We start from the raw sequence: 20,358 nt of genomic DNA, 5'->3' as shown, positions 1-20,358 counted from the left end.
CTGTCATGAAAATAGTGAAAACTCCAACATTAAAAACAAACTAAGGATTATGAAAATCCTGAAGGCTGCAATCATGTGTGCATGAGTCATGGTGGCCTTGACTGTGTGGAGCACAATTTGTACAAAGGGCTTTGTCCAAACTCACATTCTGCTGTGCAAGTTGCAGCTATTCAGTTGTAGCCCAGAGGACTGTAACAGTACTTTCTGAGCTGGAAATACTAGTGTCCTTTTCTCATAGGTAGAGATTTGGGGAGATATAGAGATTTGAGCAGCCATAAGTGGAAAAATAGAGAGCTTCCAAGGTTTGGACTGATGTCAAAGCAGCCTTTTGCAGAAAATACACAGAAATTTGTAAACGTGGCTTATCAGTTAATTATGTGTTCAGGGGTCTAACCTGGAACATTCATTTTCTGAAGCCTTGATCTTAGAGTTCTATTCAGTCATGTTTAAAGCCATCAGTTCAATATATATTTGACTCCTTTGCAGACTAATATGCCTCACTGTGAGAAGGCTTTTTTAAACCTTTTATTCTTAGCTCCATCTTCTGATTCCCTAAACAGTTCTTTTTTTCATTGTTCATGCCCTTAACTGTCAACTATCTGTGGAGTGTTACCATGCCTCACCCCTCCTTGCTCTTTCTCCAAGATAAATACATTTAGGCTCTATTATTAATTTATATATGTGTCATGTTTAATATTCTTCTTTCAGCAACCTCTAATTGCCATAATGTTCTAGAAGACTTACTGCTGCCCAACTGCCTACAGAAGACCCGTCTCATCTTTGGTACCTTTCCTAGGTACAAGCCAAAGTATGCTAGTTCTTTCATTCAGCTTCTGTACTGCATAGTACTTTATAGGATTATGTCTGTTTTGTTATATATATATATAGAGAGAGAGAGAGAGAGATAAAGCTTATATGCTACATTAATATCCCTAGATTTCTTCCTTCTTCTGTACTACATATAATTCAGTTCCATTCCTTCTCTCTCCCCCCCCCATCCCCCTCAAGATTTATGACATTACAGTTATTCAAAAAAAAAATTGCTTCCCTTAGCACTTCACTTTCCAGCTGGTACTAACACCTCTTCTAATTCTGTGCTGTCTCAGAATTTCATCCATGCTTGCTATACTATAACTTCCACATGGAGACATTCAGTAAGGCCAACTGCCAATCTAACTAGCTGTCTCTTCCAATATGATATTTCTTTTTTATTATAATCCTTTATTTGCTCTCTTTGCCAGTTCTGAATCTACATTTATACCTTTAATAATGTAAAATGGCTTGGATAAATATGTCAAGCTAACTTTTCTGACCTAGAATATCAAATTGTTTATTAAAATTCTGTTCTAACATATAACATTCATATGATTCTGTGATCTTTCAATACATGAATAACAAATTATCAAGACTTTTTTTCTTCATAACTGACTATTTGTAGCCCATTCTCTTTTTCCTCTCATTAGTTTTCACATTATTTTACTCCCTTTCAATTTATTAGCTTATAAGAATTTTTCTCTTTTCATTTTTGAAAGCAATACACTTATTTTTCTCAGTATACTTGCGGCCTACTTTGTTTCCAATATCACATACAAATAGAATTCTTGGTACTTCAATGGTTTGTTTATTGTCTGCCTTTCAGTACTACAGAAAACAAATCTGCCATAAGTGCATCTTATAAAATTATATGACTTTTATATATATTTATATTCAATAATACTTTATTAAAAGAAGATACACTAGAAGAATGAGTGGGAAGGGAAGGAGGTAGTGGCTATGCCCAGTGATGAGACAAGTTATCCAATTTTCTGCATCCAACCCATGTGAAGATGCTATTTGTATCTTCAGAGCACTATAGCCAATGTTAATGATCTTTGAGATACAACAGAGTGACACCCTGTAGCAGCTATACTGCTTCTGTTTTTAGAGCAGCCATTTTCTCTATTAGTTTCAGAGTCTTTGAAACACAATTAATTACATGGTCAGTATGCCCAAAATGTGGTGGTTTTCATTACTGGTGTTTCCAAAGGTTCAGAACAACCTGAAGACAAAAAAGTGAGGAAAGAGAGACAAGCACTCAAAAAAGTATAGTATGACACAAGAGTGTATTCAGACATATTTATTTTTGCAGTGTCTGAATCAACTTCCCATTTTCAGGGAAGTTTCATTTTCCCATCATCAGGATAGATAATTAATATAACCTGATAAGGTTTTAATGTACTTAGCAGAACTAGCCATTTTGAAAAGACGAGACTTCATTATCTTCACTTATGGATGTGTTTAATAAGCAAACAAACAAACCAACCAAAAACAAAACTACAAAAAAGCAGAGTACAACAAAACATACAAACAACTTCCCTAAAAAAAAATCAAGAAAAAAAGCAACCCCTGAAACATAGAAAAGGATACGAAAGCAAGGAGAATGGAACATATTGAAGAAAGTGCTTCTTTAACAGAATTGTCTAAACCAGGTCTGGGGTAAGAATTGACTGGGACTTTACCTAGTTCCTACCACTTAGAGCTGCCACAGAAAACTGTATTACACTGACTGCAGGGACAGTGAGTAAATGCCTGTAAGCAAATGGTGTCAACACAGTCAGCTAAAATCAATTCATCACTTCCAAGACAGTCAGTGTGAGGAACATGTGCTTTCATGAGAAAAGACAAAGATGGGAAACAATGTCATTTTAGCACTTGCAACTCTCTGTATACCTTTAAATACACAGAGTTCTGCCTACTGAATGCCTGTAGGAATTAGTTTAAATTTGCAGTGTTGACTATTTCATGTTTCCATTCTTCTTCTAGACTAGAAGTATATTTGTGTGCTAAAATCAAAACAATACAATTTTACATGGGATAAAGAAGGTGTGACATGAATAACATCATAGTCATAAAAATAGTAGTTGCATACTGCATTAAAAACAGTCTGGAAGACAAACCCTGTTTATCAGCAAGTTTCAAGGTTTGAAATTTTGGTTCTATTTTGGGACAGATCCTAAACCTACTGAAAACATAAACAAAACAAAAGGATGAAGAAGTATTAGCTTTTGGCTTAAAACTAGAAATGGTTTAATTTGAGAGGAGTCTTTGTCTTCCCTATCTGTGTTCATATTTGTTTCTCTCTCTTGCAATCTGGGATGGCTATTTTATCGCCTGAGTCAGACTAAGAATTTGAACATACATTTCTGTTATCTGGTCATATGAACCAATGAAATGTGAGGACGAATCTTGATCGTTCTTCTCTTTGCTTGTTGGACAACTCAGAAGGTTTTGGATCTGAAAAAATGCTCTTGATACAGATATATTTCTGGAAGACATATGCTTCAACAAAATTTAATTTATTTCAGAATATTTGTTCAGTTTTAATCATTGTCTCTTCCTCCTCTTCTATTACTATGGCTATGTGCAATTTTTAAAGAGATCTAAAATAGTAGTTGTTCAAATGTCACCACAATGCAGTGAGTGTTAATTATCTAACTCCTGCAGTTTTAAAAATATTGTATATTTAATTCATTTTTATTTATTTATGATTTTTTTTTTTAGTGAGGTCTGCATCTGATTGTTTCCTGTTATTTGCCTACATGCTTACATTATGCATATAACATACTAATTATACTATTATTGCATTAATATGCACATAAATGATTAACTGATTCCTGGAGGCAAAGCTATGCTTATCTTAACAAAGGCTTGTTTTTAAACTGTGCTTATATTTTCACCTACCCCCTCATGATTACAATTCTTTCTTTTTATGTATTATAATTATTTCCATAACCATTAACTATTTGTGGGATATTGTCTCAAGGGAAGAATTTCTTTATCACAAAGATGAGAGAAATCTGGATTTTCTGAGTCAAGGGCTGCTGACATCACAGGAGGAAAAGGGGAGCAAAATAGAAAAGAATAACCAAATGAACATTCTTGTCCCAAGATCAATGCTCATCTTTAATGTTCTTTACCTTGACCCAGGACCTTCTGAATCTAGAAGAAAAACTAGGGGAAACAAATGCCATTTCAGAGAGGTGGGAACAGAAAGCAAGGGGTCCCTCCTAACCTCTCCATGCACTCAAATGCTCTGGAGGGGCTAGGCTGAGGCTTTATTAGGACTGTCTTGTTGTCAGAAGTCTAATAACCTCACTTAAAGTAAAAAAGCTGACATTGGTAACATGGAGGTATGGAAATGACTCTGTCAGAGGTAGGTTTTTGCTTGGGAAGAAGTGCAGAGACATATCACGCTTGAATTTAACTGCTGTTTCACTGTTAACAAAATTCAATGCTTGAAAACATTAGGCATTTCAAAATGGAAATTCTGAATGTCCAAGGGAGAGTAAAGAATAACATATGAAAAATGGAGATAAAGACTTTAACTTGGCCCGTGAAATAGGAGCACGAAAAGAATAGACTAGACTGTCATCACAGGGTGCCCGTTCAAGACTGACTTTGGCATTTTGTTAGTTCAGTGGCTTTCTTCAATGCAAGAAAGAGCTGTATTCAGCTCTTCTTGTCCAGAAAGAGGTTTATCTTGGCCTTGGAATTTCATGAAATTAACTTTGAAAGAAAAACTGAGGTTTGGGTGAGACATGTCTAAAAACCCAAAGGGCTCAGGCCTTTGTAAGGTTTCTTTATAAAAAGGTTTGCAATGCTTTCCCTACTTGCAGTTATAACCATGCAACATGAGAAAACTCTTCAACTATACCTATGCTTATGAAAGCTCTCCAACACTTCTGTGTGTGATGTACGTTGTGACCTCTGAACTCACAGCTTTGCGTAAAAATAGCTTAGAGAGAACTACTGAGAAATACTAATGAATCCTCATATATGTGAGGTTGTGACCAGTATCTTTTGAAGTCCTAGCGGGAGTTATTTTTCAGATGGGAGTAGCTGAAAGACTTTGTCCCCATGGAGCTGCAAAAAATAACTTTTCTTGCCTTTATTGATATTAGTGGTATTGCAAGAGTTGTCAACATTAAGGTTAAGATTTTGTTTCCTTTATAAATCTTGTTTGTAGGGGTTTTCACATCTGGGTTATTTCAAATTACATCAAGCTTCAAGAAATTTGGTGTCTAAACTGTCAGCATGAGTGTGATTTTTTTTTAAGAAAAAAAATGTTTAAGCCCTTTAAAATATTAGAGCAATGGAGTGGGAAAGTATAATGTGCTCCCATGAGATCGATGGGAGTTTTGCCTATGACTTCAATGGAAACAGGAAGCAGGCCATAATTTGTAATCAGTTTCAGAATTCCCCAGCCCCATCCCTTGCTATAGTCTTTAGCTAATATTTAAAAGCAAATTCTGGGGTGTGTGGATGCATGTGTCTTTTCCTTCTGCCAACTTTTTAATAATATTTTTGTGGTGTTTTTACCTCAACTCACCTCTGGCTACAGTGTCAGTGTACCTCTACTGAAATAACACCTTTGCCAGAGCAATGGTAAACAAGCTACAGGTGCCCTTGAGGTGCCTCCAGTGCCCTTGATATGAGAGACTGGTATCTTGTTTCGAATCCCCTGAAACACCCAGCCACAGAGCTGGAGTAACCAGAGATGGAAAGCTGAGTATTGGGTCACGTGTTACTCTCCCCTGGCTGTCTAGAATTGTTCCCTGCAGTTTACAATCTAGTTTTAAATGACCTGAGTATTAAGGGGCATCCCCCTCTTTCCTCAGGAGTATATAACATTTTAACAGACCTTGCTTTAGGAAACATATCCAGATAGCCACTAGATACTCCCTGAACTCAGTTTAAAGGTAACCTCTTTGACCGCACAAAACAAACACATCGTCTTTGGCTCCTACATTCTTTCAGTTCATGCAGATGATGATGTCTGCTTCTTCTCACCTTCTTCAGGCATTACTTTACCAAGATATACATATAGGGATCTTTTAAATGTTTTCTTATAGTGTCTTTATTTATTATATAGTCTTATAAATAGTCTTATATAGTCTTATATAGTCTTTATTTTATTTTGAATGTAAAGATATTTTATTTTGATTCAATTGTATTTTTTTGGGGGTGGCAAAAATAGATAATATAGGTAGTTTCTGTGTTTGTCATAGATCACAGTAAAATAGAAGTATCAACAACCACTCCTTTAATTGGTAAGATTTTACAGTTTATAAGTAGTTTTCCTCTGTTGTTTATTTGTTCTTGCACAAAGACTGACTACAGGATTTACTATCCAAAAATATGCCTGACAGCTGAAATAACATTCAGCTTTCCCCATGTTCAGGAATGTTTCATTATATCATGTCAGGTTGCATCATGTAGTACAAGTTACCTGAAATAATACAGCTAAAGAAAAAAAAATGTATAAATCAGGAATTTGAGCTTTCATCTTCAGTGTAAGATAGCACTACTGATTATGAGATAAAATGACTTACCAGAAACACATGTTTTATGCTAAATTTGTTGCTCATAACAGTTGTTGTTTTTAATAATAAATTACATATCTGTGATGTACATACCAGCTCATCCATTGCCAGATTTTGCCACATTCTAAAGTATATCTTAGCATGAATGAAGATTGGTAAAATATTATAGAATGGTATAGAGAACAATCCAGATTGATATACTCCATGGGGACAGTTTGACTGTTTTATTTATTATTTGAGTTTCCAGGAATTGATCCAATTATGTTTCTTCCACAAACTCAGTGAAACCATGAGTAAATGATCCATTTTGTGATATAGCATTTTATGTTCATAAAAAATAGTATTTTGATAGTAGTGCAGACTGATTTAGTCCCACTGAGTGAAATCTCAGGGGAAAATTAAAGCTATAAAGTCCCACTGGTTAACTTCAGATTAGCCAGTATTGCTGAAGAAGCTAGAAAAGGAGAGAAAAAAAATAAAAAGACTGAGCTAAGTGAAATCCTGGCCTCACTGTGATCAATGAAATTTCTTCCCTGATATCAATGAGGTAAAATTTTCGATATTTCCATACAAAATCTGTACTTAGGTACTACTGTGAAAGACCAAAATATATCTATCAGGTCAACATTTTTGTTAAAGACAATGGAAAATCTTAAATGGATTTTAAAGAAACAGCTTCCAACAATTCCCTAAAGAACAGTAGAAAAAGGAAATATTTTCTCAGTCCATGTAATATGAAATATTTCAGACTTTTCTACAGTGCTTTCAGCTCCTATTGGATTAGCAGGTCAGAGATTGCCCTATGAACATCTTTATTGACACAGCTCTGGTCCAAACTTATTTGTCCTTCCAGCCCTCAGCATTCCATATGTGTCACCAGTAAAGGGAGTAAATGATTATAAAATTAAAATGGGAGCTATGCATTTGTCAGCTTTGCATCCTTTAATGAGGAGGTCTGATCTGGCACATTGGGAATTCTTGTCTTTTGTTGTTGTTATTGTGAAAGCTGAAGTGACCAACATAAAAAGCAGCCAAATTCTCTGTCTTTTAGTTTTAAACAAAGTTTTAACAGGACTGTCAACCACTGCATGCAGTATGTCAGTTAACACTGTGGAGTAAAATTGACAAAGAGCACTTTATGTACCTTCAGAGCAAGTATATCTTTACCAACACTTTTGAGCTATTTTAAGTTTGTAAGCTGCAAGTATCTCCTGCTCTCTAGATTTGATAACAGTAGAACCAAGACTGGAGATGAGTAGCACCTGGTAATTAATAATCTGGCCAGTCTGCAGTCTATAATGTGCAGAATGATTGAAGTTTGAAGTGTCCTGACTTTATTAATCCCTCCTCCAAAAGCTGTGAAATACTTGCTTCACAACCTAAGGCAAGCTTACTTCCTCCTCCTGACATCCCATGTTACTGGCATGTGAAGGTCTCTTAGAAGCATGTGAGAAATCAGAAAGGGATTAATCCTGAGATGATATGCAGAAAGAGTAGTAGAATTCTTCATGACACTTGTCAAAAATGAAAATTCTCCTATAATTTTTTGAAAGTGAGTGATTTTCATAATGCTTTAATTGTTACTTTCAACATCACTTTATTCTTATCATGTCCCAGAACAGCAAGACCTCTGCATATGATGTGGTTAGCTATTAAGAACCCGTGACTGAAATGAAAGTGAAATGAGATCAGGTATATTTTAAGAATTCTCTAGCTTTTCTTATAGTGTTTTCATTTAATAACATCTGCTACTCATAAATCATGAAAGAAACCTTTAATAGCTACTTGGTTGAAAGCAAGAGTCTTTCACCTCTTGCAGGTAGACAAATACTTTTCTGTTAAAATAATTAAAGCAGAATGTTAATTTCTCCCTGCCCATTCACTAATGCAATCTGACCTCAGTGGTTCCAGCACTAGGGTCTTTAACGTGGCATGCCCTGACAGCAGCGATGCTGACCTTCAGCAGCGCCACATCCATGCTGCACGTCATGTACCAGGCCCAATCTGCACTCGTGTTTGTCTGCACTGCTCCACCAGCAGTGCCATGCCACTCCTGCAGCCTTGGGTGCCATGCTGTGAGTTATCCTGTCGCCACTGCACTCCATGTGCCATACTGTCGCCACTGCACTCCATGTGCCGTACCGTTGTGCTCTTTTTTTTCAGTAGTGATATGAAGGAGGCTGTGCCCACTACATTTTCTCTATGTGTGCATGGTTTGCTTATGGCACAAAAGTGTGTTAGTGTGGAAGATGATCTCTTTTCACTGACTATCATGGTGATTTGAACAGTTCATTACACATATATATGTGCTTATAGATGTAATATATATGTGTGTATATATATGTACACATATAGCTAAACACTAAAAGAGTTGTGAATTTCAGCTGCTGTGTATAACCTAATAGAGACTCCAATAATCTAACTAATAGATTCACGTAGAGACTGCAAAACCTGTATCTCCTGTCTTAAAAACACTGTTAGACTTTGGGACATCATCAGAAAAAAGTGTGTGAGGGGTCACAAAACAGTGAAGTGCTGTCTGTGAGGACCAATTTATGGTAAAGTGTGATTGATGAAAGAAAAAGATGTGTGGCTGTGGGTAAACACAAACAGACAAAATGATACAGAATAAGACTTGACTTTCCATACTAGCTTTTTGACTAAATTTTCTGAAGTCTATTTTTGATAAATTTATTGAGTGCCATACTCCAGGCACATCACCCAGATTTGATATGCAAAATCAGGAGTGTTATTTAAAAGCTTTTTGTCAGATATAGTGGTAATAGAGGAACCAGGTCAGGTGCTGTGTGTAGGCAGGAGGCAAGGTGGCAGCTCAGGTGCTGGTGTTTTCCAGCCACCAGCCCACAGTTTGCATCACTGCAAACAGCACTGATGTGTGGGATTACCCCATCGTGACTGCTAAACTGTCAGGGTGCAGTGGGGACATCCTAGAAGCCAGGGATTGCAGGAGCTCCATGGACTGGTCAGCTAGACAGGGCCTGTAAGCTAGAGTCCATCCCACCACCCCATCCAGGACCAGACCTGGGCACCATGTACCTCCCTGGGGATGGAGGTAGGAGTGGGCAGAGGCTAGTTTGGGATTTCAATCCATAGGTCAGGGTCAAGGGTGACATCTATTTCAGTATTTCCAATATGGTTTTCCTTATTGTTTATTACCTGTCTGTGTAGTTTCAGTCCTTTAAGTGAAATTTCATTCAATGAAATGAAAAATTCTCTAGGACAGTTGATATTTCCGTCCTATAAGAGGTGTCCTTGTTATGGCCCCAGTAGTCTTGGAACTAACGCAAATTAACAAGATCAGTTTCCGGAAAAGAGAAGCATACAATTCCCATTGTAAGGATGCAAAAATGATAAATTATTCTAAAATAATTAGAATTCCTAAATATGACGATCAACTTTATAGTTTTTATTAGAAATCTGGTGGACCAAATTCTATTTTAAAAATCTGATTTCTCATTGAAGAGGAACACCTCTTTTATGACTTACACTACAAAGGGTTTAGTTACAGAGAAACTGGTAAATTTTATTTAAATTCTCTTTCTGGTAAAGTTCCAGTCTTTAAAAGGTGCTTCCAAATATTCTACTAATTTTGCAAAGATGTAGTTAGAGCTTCTTTGTTATAATATTTGTGTACATTTATTTGTGAAATGCTGCCAAGGGATATTGCAATGCTGAAGGTATTGGATGCAGATATTGGCTCTGGAAATGTGTTGGAGAGAGAATAGATAGGGTCAGTTTCATTGGCTGTGGGGCCACATGGCAATGAGTGCTAATCAATATGAGCAATAATCTTGCAAACTATTGAACAGCTGGGGTTCCAAGGACACAGTGCAGCATCCTGTCTTTTATGGCAGCACTTCCTATCCGAGCAGCCAAGTTAGTGGTATTGTAGAAGCACTACAAAATCTTGACAATTTCCCTTCAAAAAGTTATTTTTCCTATGCTCCTGCACTAGAATACTCTCTATTAGTAAAATAAAAATGGTTACTGTGTTGACCTAAGCACAGGCATATGATTAACTATACTATGAAACTGTTGGTAATTGGCAACCGCTATACTTCTGGCCTTGTCCTGGGCCCAGTAACACCCTCCCCCAGAAATCTTGACATCGACCCCTGACACAGGTCAGAGACTATTCCAAGGGAAAAACTGGATGTAACCAGCCAGTTTTTGCCCAGAAGGGCAAAAGAATTTAGCTGTAGAAATGCAAGCTCTGGCATCTGACATGGCCTCAGGGTCTTAGTTAATTTTCTTTACATTATAATTTATAATCATTTTATCCAAAGTAGCCTTAAAGGGGAAAGTCTCCCCCCTAAATATTTCCTTAGCTAGAGCTCTCATTGGTGTCCATATCGAAGGGCTTTGTCACATTGCAATGCCTCCCAAGCATGCCAGTATCCACAACTGATAACACACTTGGACACTTCACTTATCTCACAGGTTTTAGCAATATTAACAACAAGGTATTTTTTGCCTTCCTCCTAGACACATCTCGTCTGCACCTTAGCCCCACTGGCCATACTCCTGTGCCATCTGAACTGGTAGGGTATACAAATACCAATACATATTGGTATTTGTAATGTTTGAGAATAATGGACAGACTGAACTTTCAAGGTTGAACCATTTTTTGTTACTGCCAATTTGATGGAAGGTTGCAATACCTTGCCATGTGTTGGCCATCGGTAAGATCACATATCCTCCTTCTGATGCTAAAGAGCAATTCAAACTTTCAGGATTATGCTGTTTGTTTTTTTTTTTTTTTTTACAACTTAAAAGTGACTTTCTTTTATGTACATGGTAGAGCTAATCATCAGTTGGAGAGAATAGAGAATGTGCTGTGCTAAGTTATACTTGCAAACACTATGTCTGCAAGACAAGCAGAATAATTTTAAAACAATCTCCATAACTATAATTTGTTTGTTTTACAGAGGAAAACATTACTTTGTATTTGGTTGGGATCATTTATAGTTTTTATATAAAACTATATAACTATAACTATAACTATAGCTATAGTTATTGTTAAATTTTAACAGTAATGTTTTTCACTGTGACAAGCAGAGATAATTAGAACTATCTTAAATATTCAGCTTGAAATATCTTCTTGTTTTCCTTCTATGGGAAAAAAAAGTCAATTTTATAAAAGAAGTAGATAAACAGCCCTACTTCTTTAGAGGGACATAGAGAGAAATAACGCTGTAAATAAATTAGTTAGATAATCTTTTAGGGCTTAATGGGAATATGGAAGCAACTATTAGTCTTACAAGCCAAATAATGTAAAACACATGACTTCCCTAATTAAAAACATAGAGTAATAGAGCTGTGACTAAAAAAATACAAGAAAGAAAAGTCTGTAATAGATTCTGTGGAACTCTATTTCCACATGAAGACTCTGTGGAAATCCACATAAAAATACCGTTATAAAACATAAAATACATAACAGTGTTAGAAGAGTACTGTAAAAGTTTTCTTTATTGTTTATAAAAGTCATATTTTAAAACAAACAAACAAGCAAACAAACAAAAGTCCTTCTCTGGACTCTCTCGAGCACTCAATGTCTTCCTTGTAGTGAGGGGCCCAATACTGAACACAGTACTTGAGGTGCGGCCTCACCAGATACAAGTATGGGAGGACAATCACTTCCCTAGCCCTGCTGGCCACACTGTTTCTTATACAAGCCAGGATGCTGTTGGCCTTCTTGGCCACCTGAGCATACTGCTGGCTCATATTCAGCTGACTATCAGCCAGTACTCCCTTCTCTGCCAGGCAGCTTTCCAACCACTCATCTCCCAGCCTTAGTTCTGCTTGGGGGTTTTTGTGCCCCAGGTGCAGGACCCGGCATTTAGCCTTGTTGAACTTCATACAGTTGGCCTCAGCCCATCGGTCCAGCCTATCCAGATCCTCCTGCACATGATCCTGCAGATCCTCGAGCAGATTGACACACGCATCTAACTTGGTGTTGTCTGCAAACTTACTGAGGGTGCACTCAAACCCCTCATCCAGATAATTGATAAAGATATTATTATTATTATTTTAAATTTTGCTTTTAAGTAAAAATATTTATTTTGTTTTGAAGACCAAGCATGCCTTCCATGTGGTCTTTAAGCCTGTAAAGAACCTCTCTATTAAAACAAACAAACAAACAAACAAACAAAACAAACAAACAAAAAAAAAACACATATAAGGTAATCTATTATCTGTTGGGGGTGGAATTACACTTTCATTTCACTAAATTTTCAAACTGCATAAGAACAGTAGAATGACCATAATAGTTTTGATGAAAACGCCCTCTAGCCCAGTACTGTGCCTCTAGCAATGGCCATAAGTGGACATCAAGGAAAAAGACGATACATGAAAGTATCAATACTTCCCTTTAAAATTCTGCCAGCTTCTTGCTACTTCCAGTTCAGGGAAATTTATTTATTTATTTATTTATTTATCTGTAGTTTGTCTCTACATGGGCTTTCTACTTCATTGGGGAACAATGGGGGCAATTCATTATTTAAACCCTTTTTTTTTTTTTTTTTTCCTGTACTCTTTTTTCCTGTACTCTTTACATTCAGTATTCTGACACTCTTAGAGAAAAGATGGGTTTAAAAATGACTATGCATGGATGTGTGGTACTTTCTTCAAAATATCCTCTTGTGTTTTAACAGAAGGTTACATCATGTAGAAATTGCAGATTTTACTAGTTCCTTTTGCTTTCATTGAAAAAAAAAATGAAGATGAAGAATAGTATCTTTCTTAATTTAGAGGAACAAACAGCATCAACCAAGCCAATCCAAACTTGATTTACATATTTGATAAACATATTTCCTTTCATCAGCTGGAAATGGTCAGAAAAGACTGACATAAGGTTGGTTGCTGACCTTGTACACCACTCAGGAAAATTGCACTGGCTATTTAAGAAGTGAGCTCTTATAAAAGCAAAAATAAGAATTATACAATGCACTGAAGTTTCTTCTCTGTTCTGTTAACGGAAATACTCATCATGAGAGGGTAGGTAGATACAGGATATGAACAGCATGGGTCGGTCAGTGTTTGAAAATGGCGGAAATTTTCAGTATTCCTCTATAAAGGAAAATAGAGAGGTCAAATCTGTTAATTTTTCGCGTAAACATATTTCCAAAAGCACACGTGTATTTGATACTTGTCTTTACGAAGATTTTGCATGAGTTTCTCAAGACAGCATCTGTCTGTCATGCCTGTTAAGTTCCATGTAGCATTACATAGAACAGACCTATTAGTATCTCTGAGTGGGGTGGACCATAAACAAATCAAACTTGAGACTCAAATTGTTCTTTCTGAATGGAAGCGGATGAGATAACGTGCAACACAGATAAAAGCAATACTATTTCTAAGTTTTCCTTACATATATGTCTTTGTGTATTTCACTGCATAGCAGTACACTTGTGATCTCATAATGCATATGACATATCAAATCATCCCTTAGCATTTCTATATTTGGAGTATGGTTAAGAATATAGCCCTTTCACAGTCATGATGAGAAAAAATACCCCCTGAGAGATTAAAAATTTACACAGTTACTATGTTTTGTGAGATATATTATAGCTACATGTATTAAAATGCCGAAATGCTGATAGTCTTGTTTACTTATGTGTGCTTTTTTTTTTTTTTTTTTTTTTTTTGGGGGGGGGGGGGGGTTGAAATACTGCAATACTGAGAGGAGGTGTAAAGATGTATTACAGACTGCATGAGTATAAATAAGTAACAGCATGTCTAGGGTGAATTTACATACCAGATTCATAGCATCTGTTCAGGGCTCAGCTTGCAAAGAGCAAATATTAAAGCTAAGCAATAGGAAGTACCCAAGAGGAGCTCCCAACCTCCGTTACAGCCTAGAGACTCCCACTCATGATCCAGAGCACACAGTCCCCTCCTGAGTACAAGCCCTTGACGAAACAAGGGAGGAGCTTTTGGGAAGAAGCTGGAGGGACAGGGACCTGAAGCACAGGTCTAAGTTGGGTGGCTAAGAACTGGCTTCTCAGAATCTATGCTTGCAAAGTTGATATTGCCAAATATTACCTGTGAAGAAGAGTGGCCACTTGGTTACCCCTGTGAGCTGCATTTGCCCTGTGGGCTGCAAGTGACACCCTAAAGGTATCAACACCAATTCTTAAACAGACTTGAGAGACTAGAAATCACAAAACAATACAACCAAAGACAGGAATGTGCAATTATTTCAAATTGTTTGGACAGCAATTAAATGGATGCTTCTTTATTCATATTGTTATGTTAGCTTAAACATTTATAAACTCTTTTGCTCAGCAAGTATTACTTAGAATTGTAATTTTCACTAGAGCTTCATGAGATTATGAATTAAAATTAGGTTATATAATAAGCTTAACTTTAGGATATATTAAGTTTAAAAAACAAATTTCAAAAAACATTATTCTTTGGACTACATCTGAAGAAGTGTCATGAAACAGACCTCATATGGATGTAGACTACAGGGAGATATGAGATTAAAATACAATTTTAGATTTGTTGATTTTCATCTTTATTTGCACATTTTTTTCAAGTGGAGCTGGATACAACTGGGTATGATTCAGAGCAAAATCAGTCAAGAAAAAGAAAGAAGAGAAACCACTGACAGCAGAATTTTTCCTTTTAGATTGTGAAAACTGTACCTCAAGTCTGCTAACTTTCATTAACAAGTATTCTGGCCCAGCACCTCTAAATAAATACATGAGTCTCTCTACCTGTGTCTCCACTGTTTTACTGCCAAAATTCTTTATGATGATAAAAGAAAGGGGAGGCAGGCATTTTATCTTCTTTCTTCCCAATTCAGTATTATTAAGACAGTAAAACTGTGCCCAACATTAAGCAGAAAAACTTCACACTTTGTTGAATTCTCCAGTAACGAAGATCTGGAGCGTTCATAACACTGACCAGATCTTCACTCCTTTTTCTTCTTCCTTTCATTCCGTCCTCCACTTTCAGGAATACAACAATTCAACAATAATTTCAACAAGTGTTCTCCACTTGTTGACCTATCAGGTACTGAAGCTGTTCTAAATAGTTGAGTAAGTCTGCTGTGGTCTGTTTTTGCCAGTCATATATAATCAGAGCATTTAAAAAATATTTTAACTCTTAGTGGATGTTCAAAGTTTCAGTAGGAGTCTTGGCACATTTCTACACAAAAACTGTACTCAGTTATTTCCTTGACTGCTGCAGAAACATTCCGGATTTACACTCAGAAGCAAGATGAGATTCTGGCTTGGTATGTCAACTCATCACGGAAAGGAAACATCTGGATTCAAAGCTGTACTATAAGATCTTTTTCACAAAGCCCAAGAAAACAAGGAAGCACTAGTAGCAGACACCCTCCTCTCTGCCAAGATTCTGCAAAAAATGATGGAGTATTTGTTTCTTGTTGAAAAAGATTATGCAGCAGCTACAGTGCAAAAAACATATTTTGCTATCTAAATATGCATTTTCACATTAAAAAAAAAAAAAAAAAAAAAAGATCATGTGAGAACTGGCATGCTTTATCTTGCAGAGAAACAGATTGCTGCCTTGGCTGACTGCAAACTTAACATTACAAATTACATTAAAAGCAAATTCGTTATCACTTAATTTGTGTACATAAATATGAGTGCACCCATACTTTGCTGTAGGCATTTTTGACATTTTCTAAACTAGAAACAAGTATGGATATGGCTGCATAACTTCATTTTCAGTACTTAAATTGCAATCACAAAGATTATTTTTTTTCCCTTTAAGACAAGACAGGAGACCTCCTGCAGCTCTCTTTTTTGACAAAAACCAGAACACACAAAAATCTGTCTGGTTAAACTTCTTAGTCATTCGTAAAATTAAGAATTGATTGAAAATTTTTACTCTTTTTTTTTTTTTTTTTTTTTTTTTAAAGAACATTGAGTTCTTGAATATATGATTTCACAGTGTTCCTTGCAGATCAACAGAATCAAGTTAACTACAATTCAGAAAAAAATCTGTCAAAATAAAGGAAGTATCTTTGCAGAAAAAATGCTTAAAACAAATATTTCCTGAGCACCAACAAAATACATTGTACCTTGTGTGAAATTTCTAACCTTGATCAGCTGATGTGTCAAATACCTGCATCACACCCTCTGTAACAAAATTAGGGATCATCAAATGTTTTCTATCAAAATTATTTTAGCAGAAAACTGAATTTTTTAAGAAAATTTTTCCTACTGAGAGTATTTCTTTTCAGTCTCTTTTCATAACACCCATCTTTTTTTTGCCAAAACTCCTAAACCAAAACCTTTTCTGCCAACCCCAATACTTCTTTCTTCAGCCAATAACTTTGAGTTTTGACAAAAATCTGACATTGTTCCAGATATATAATTGTTTTTATATTATGAGACTGAGACTATATTACATAAATTCCATTTCATGTTTTTATCATGTCTCATTTTATATGCTTTCTTTCTAAAGTCAACAACTCCAAGCTCTTCACTCTCTCTTCGCACAAATTTTTCATGTCCCTCAGTCTTTCTCAGAACTGTGAACTTTTGCAGTATTTGCAGTACCTTTTTGTTGGTGATGTGACTTGTTCAGTACACCTCATCAGCAAGGTAAAACAGCCAACTTCTGAAAGTTGGAGTAACTTTTTATCATTCTCCAATGTTGCCTTTTTAACATTTTGTCAGCTCAGCTCTGTGTTTAGTTTCTTCTCCACATTGACAAAGGTGCTGCCTGAATATCTACGTTCATCTCCTGAGTTGACATAATTAAGTCAGTCATCTGTACTTAGTTCAAGTATTTTTCTTCAGTGTGCATTATGTTGCATTCGTCAACACTAAATTGTCATACCCATCAACATGTGCTCATTTAGAAAACATGATTAAGACTCAAGCAGAGTCAAGATTTGTGCTTGGTCTTGTTTCATATTACACCCATCCCAACACCCATCCCAACATTTTAACATATCACTACATGCAGTCAATGCTGAAACTACAATAATTTAGATGCATTCTCTACCTTTTTATTTCTCACCTGTCTCTCCAATTTGTAGGCTCTTTATTTAAGGATTATGCCCACAAAAATAAATAAATAAATAAATAAATAAATAAATAAATAAATAAATAAAAACTTTCATAAAGAAACACTAATTCATCATAAAATTCCTTTTTCAGATATGTGAGATATGTGGAAAGAAACAATAGAAAAAGCACCAAGAACGGTGCCAGAAAATTTTCTATTTTTAAGAATAGAGATTTTTGAAGACCGGCTGAACAGAAGTAGGGAAAACAAATCAGAAGCCCTAAGTAATGAATAGTCATTGCTTGCTACATAGTGCTAACTACCTGAAGCATTGAACTTATGTTTATTTATGAATTATTTCTCCTGCACTACCAAAAACTATTTAGAGCTAGGAATGATATCGGAAGAAACAATAAAATTGGTTTCTGGATTAAAAAGTGGTACAAATAAGTGATTTTTGAGACCAGGAGGGACAATAAAGGTCTTAATTCTTTTACTGAGCCCAACAGTTTCTTCAGTAGTGTTCAGCTTTAATCAATTTTTTGAAGTGATGGAGAATACTTAGCACTTCAACAGATACAATGATAGAGAGAAACCTTATTTCCAGATATCTCATTATCAAAGTGTAAGATATCTTGTTATATTGTTGGTGTTTTATGTATCTTGATACAGCTAAACAGGCATCTACTTACTAAAATTTGAATTGATGTCTATACATGTACAAAAGGTAATTCGAAGCTCTTCAAAGACATATTAGTAATGGAAAACAAACAAACCACAGTTATCTTCTCTGTGTCACATCTTTTATAGCATTCAGTTCTATTTTCAGTTTCCATTAGTTTTCTTTTAATGTTGAGATGAAAAGTTTAACCTTTCAGTTGCAGATTTCTATGTGAACAAATTATGATGATCTATTGTTGACATATAGACTTGAAATATAAATCTTTGTGCTCTCCCTTTCTGTTCCATAGCTAATATTTTATCCAACACATCTCTGATGTTTATGACACAAAAATTATGCCAAAGTCTCATTTTCTCCTTTGCAGTCTCTTAAGTAGGACACTCATCTGGTCCAGTTATTATTAATAAGTTGGACCATGTCTATGCTTGTCTGCTAATTGATGTTATCTGTCAAACAAAAGTAATAAAGCAGAGGGTGATGTGGAAAACTTTGGTTTCCTGATTCATCCAGATTATTTAATTTTGAGTTAATAATAAGTTTACCAGAGGATTTATTATTATTATTATTATTAAAGATAAGCTAAAATAATACATGTCTAAATCCATATTTAAACATTTTTAATGTGACTTGACTATCAGAGATACTGCCAACATATATTTCACTTCAATGAAAATTACAGACATCTGGGCTAAATGCTTCAGCCTTGTGATCAGGATACATCTGTATTGCACATTGCATCTTGGCTACCACAAGCAATCCAAATTCTGCAGAACTGGGCAGATTAGCCTGCATAGAGCACCCCAGAAACACAGCTATCATGTTTCTGATAATCTGTAACATACTGCAGCGTGTCATGCAATGTTTATGTTCCCTGGTATGGCAGTGTACAGCTTCTAGGCTCCTGTCTGTGAACTCTCTTGGGAGTTCACAATGAATATATTAGATATATTGGCTGTCCATACAACATATGGAATGAGGCGAATGCCAGAAATCTGACCAGACAGTAACCTAGGCAAGCCAACAGGAAATGTTCCATGTAATCCCTTGCCAAGATTTAAGCAATTTACCTTTGCCACAGGGAGAGATTTTGTGTTATATATGATTGATGGTCAATTGAACTGATAAACCCTGTATTTAAGGAATGAGTTAGGGTCAAAGCAACTTCTGTCAGAAGAGGAAGGGTTGAGTTTGTAACTGACTATTTCTATATAGCCCCATGTTACAACATTCACCTGCCATCAGGAGACTTGACCACAGGTTCATCTGCTCCCTAAAATGATTTGAAGCCACATCGCTGCTTCATGGAAAAGAATCTTTTCCCTAAAGCTAGCAGCTACACTAGTGTCATGTTTTTGGCTTGGGACAGAGTTAATTTTCATTGTAGTGTCTCACACAATGCAGTTTTTTGATGAAAAAAAGGTGCTGACAACACACTAATGTTTTAGTTTTTGCAGAGCAGTACTCACACAGAACTAAGGACTTTCCAATTCCTCATGCTGCCCTGTCAGTGAGAAGGCTGGGGTACACCAGGAGCTGGAGGGGACACAGCCTGGACAACTAGCCCAGACTGACCAAAGGGACGTCCCATGCCATATGGCATCATGCTCAGCAATAAAAGCTAGGGTAAAGAAGAAGAAGGGGGAGGACATTCAGAGTGATGGCTTTTGTCTTCCCAAGAAACCGTTATGCGTGATGAGCCCTGCTTTCCTGGAAGTGCCTGAACACCTGCCTGCTGATGGGAAGTTCAGAATGAATTCCTGGTTTTGTTTTATTGCACACCCAGCTTTTGCTTTACTGAGTAAACTGCCTTTGTCTCAGCCCATAAGTTCCTGTATTTTTACCTTTTCAATTCTCTCTGCCATTCCACCTGGGGAGGGTAAATGAGCAGCTGTGTGGTGTTGAGATGTCTGCAGGTTTAAAGCACAACAGATGGGAAGGGGCTGTTCCTGTCCCGCTGGGATCTAGCACCAACACAGGCACACTGGTCCCATATGGATTAGCAGCTGAGAGAAGTAGGAAGTAGACAGCCAGATAGGAATTACAAGAATCTTTTACCACATACCCTCCCAAACTTTAACTTGTTATTGCTCAGGAAATTTGTGAGCAGAAAAAGAACATTAAGCTATTTCTCCTTCAAGGCTTAATTAAGTCCTCAACGGGGTAGGGATAGAAAAGCCACATATATCTTTAGGGCTTCATAGTTTGAAGAAGGACTTTTTTAATCCATATTTCCTCTTTCTCAGCAAAGTCAGAGTGCAGAGCGTATGAGGCATCACATGCCTGTGTGACTGTTGGTATGGAATA

The sequence above is a fragment of the Aythya fuligula genome, chromosome 2 (genome assembly GCF_009819795.1).
Source record: "Aythya fuligula isolate bAytFul2 chromosome 2, bAytFul2.pri, whole genome shotgun sequence".
Lineage (NCBI taxonomy): Eukaryota > Metazoa > Chordata > Aves > Anseriformes > Anatidae > Aythya > Aythya fuligula.
The sequence above is the reverse complement of the archived record's forward strand: the minus strand, read 5'-3'. Positions refer to the sequence as shown.